The sequence below is a fragment of the Zingiber officinale genome, chromosome 7B (assembly GCF_018446385.1).
Source record: "Zingiber officinale cultivar Zhangliang chromosome 7B, Zo_v1.1, whole genome shotgun sequence".
In the NCBI taxonomy this organism is placed as follows: domain Eukaryota; kingdom Viridiplantae; phylum Streptophyta; class Magnoliopsida; order Zingiberales; family Zingiberaceae; genus Zingiber; species Zingiber officinale.
Window position 1 is genome coordinate 77,659,671 of NC_055999.1, and position 3,164 is coordinate 77,662,834.

The window sequence follows — 3,164 nt, forward strand, 5'->3', positions numbered from 1 at the left end:
CCTCTTGGGGCATTCTCAACCTAGATTACTAGGACACAGTTTCCTTCTATAATCAACAACACACACTATAAGTAATATCATTTCCCAAATTATCGGGCCTATTGATTTATCAAGCTAAATCTCACCCTTTGATAAATTAAAGAAATAGATACTAAATATATATATGTTTGTTATTATATTAGGATTAAGAGTACACACTTCCATAATAATTAAGGTCTAATTCTTTTATTAAGTCAGTATAAAAAGAACTTACCTAAAATGGTCCTACTCAATACACTTAGAGTATACTAGTGTAATTTTTTATCAAGATAAACTAATACCTAATTACACTACGACTATACTAATGGTTTGTTCCTTTCCATCTTAGTCGTGAGCAACTGTTTATAATTTATAAAGAGCTGATAACATGATCTTCTGTGTGTGACACCACACACCATGTTATCTACTTTATAAATTAATTGAACAACTATATTCAACAAATAAATATAGGCATTTGACCAATGTGATTCTTTTATTTCAAAAATAAATGTTTACAAAAACTAGGCTTTTAGTATACACTCTAACACATTGATGGTTGGTGGCTATCATTTAACCTGTGCATTGAATAATCATTACTCGATCATTCAATGTAGTAGGGGATGAGCGCTCTTATATAAGGAGGTGAGATCTCGAGAAAAAAGTGGGAAAAAAGCTATAGTGCAAGAAAAGTGATCGATGTCTACCTTCATTCCCTCACTATTTTCCTCTCTGTTGTGCATCCGCTCGACAGATCCGCTAGTGATAAACTTCAAGTATTATCGAACTGCGACCATGTAGTACTTCGGTGGTCATTTACTAAATTCCGAGCGAACCCACAACAACCTCGAAGAACAGTCAGAAGTGGGACGAATATATTTTAAGGAAACTGCTTGAAAGCAGGAATTGTCACTCGACAATTGGCACTTGACACATGGCACTCATCAGTCGACAATCGGTAGTCGGCAGTCATCACTCGTCAGTAAGCAATTAGCACTCGAATGTTAGTAGATGACACTCGGCAGTCGGCAGTCGACAGTCAACAGTCAGTAGTCGGGCATATAAGACATCCCAGTTTTCCAACCAGCTTAACCATCATAAGCAGTTCTTCCTTTCCTACGGGGCAACCTGAGATTATCAACTTAGATCAACTCAATAGATAAGTCTGAATTTATTTTTATAAATTCAAAATCTTTCCCCTCTTTGACTCTAACAATCTTAAAATAGACTCGATTTGTTGATATGATCACAGAAAAGGTTGAGATGCAATAGGTGTTGGTTAGTCCTAGGAAAACGTGCCGGTTCCACTGTACAAAAAATTTTTGTACAAGTGTCAAACCTTTCCTTAAATAACCTATTGTGTTTTTTAGAAGTTAAATTAGGAATCGCAGACGGAACTTAACATCATTGATTCCAAATTTAACTTATCTGTTCTTAATGGTTTAGATTTGAATCGCAAGCGGAACTTAACACTATTGATTCAAATCCACCTATGTTATTAATTTCATTAAATATTAATTTCCAAAATTAGCTTCCAGGACTGTATGGCGAGGCACATGGTCTTCTTGGATATGGGAGCAACCACCACCGCCCAGACAAAGCCTTTTAAGGAAAGCTAATATTTAATTTCCTTAAATAACTCTAGGTTAACCAAAAAGAATAATCGAATCACAAATTCGAAAAAGAAGAAAACACAAACTCGAAAAACTAATTCAAAAAACTAGATCTAATGCCTCTTGTGTTTAGAATTCTTACAAAAAGAAATAACTAGCATGATGCGGAAAACAATTGCTAATTATACCTTCTCTTTGTAAAATAATGACCTCGAGATCTTCTGCCGTATTCCTCGCCTCACCTTGGACGTCGTGTGGGCGACGATCTTCTAAGATGAACACCACCCAAAAGCATTCTTCCACTTTCTCTAAAATTCGGCCACCACCACCACCAAGGAGAAGACAGCAAAAGGGAAAAGAGAAGGGAGAGGGTCGGCCACCACCAAGAGAGACTCCTCCAAGAGAATAAGAATTGTCCCATGAAGTCTCCTCACCCCTTCTTTTATAATACTTGCCCAAGGCAAATAAGGGAAGAAGTTTTACAAAAATTAAAATCTACCAAGAGTTTTTCTTTTTTCCTTTTAATTTTTCCTTTTCTTTCCTCTTGATTGAATCAATCGCCACAAATAAATTTGATGATTCTATTTTTTTTTTTTAAACATGGTCGGCCACCTTGCTTAGGCCTCAAGCAAGGGTGGTCGACCCCCATAAGAGGAAAGGAATATTTATTTTTATAAAATTTTATAAGAGAAAAACTCTTATAAAATTTTACAAGCTCTCTTTCCTAAAGTAGGAGTTAAAAAAGGAAAGTTTTAAAAATTAAAACCATGTTTTAAAATTTAAAACTTCTCTTATAAAATTTCTTTTTTTAACATGATGATAGAAAATTTAAATTTTTAAAACTTATCTTCATTTTTTTTCTAAACCATGAGGATGGTTAAAAAATGAAAGTTTTAAAACTTTTAAAATTCTCTATTAAAACATGTGGCCTAATTCAAATAAGGAAAGTTTTAAAAATTAAAATCTCTCTTTTAAAACTTATAGTTTTCTACAAAGAGAAGATTTTAAAAATTCAAAACAACCCTCCTTGTTTGAATTATTGTGGCCGGCCCCTACTAGTTTGATCACCAAGCAATAGGGCCGGCCCCTTGGAAGAGGATGTGGCCGACCCTTGCTTGGTCACCAAGCATTGGACCGGCCCCCTTCTTGGACACCAAGAAGAGCCTTACATTTGGATAGACTTGAGGTTATAATGAGGCTATGACAGGGACCTAGAGGAGAAATTGGTTTTGGCCTTCCGATGAGCTTGAGTATCCCGTGTTCACCCCGAACACACAACTCAAGTTCATCGATAATAACTCATTCCACTAGAGAGTTATTATCGCACTACCGCACCAATCCCAAATTACATTATGGGCTCCTTCTTATCATGAGTGTGTTAGTCTCCCTATGTTTAAGATAACAAATGTCCACTAATTAAGTAAGTTACTGACAACTCACTTAATTAATATCTAGCTCCAAGAGTAGTACCACTCAACTTCATTGTCATGTCGGACTAAGTCCACCTGCAGGGTTTAACATGACAATCCTTATGAG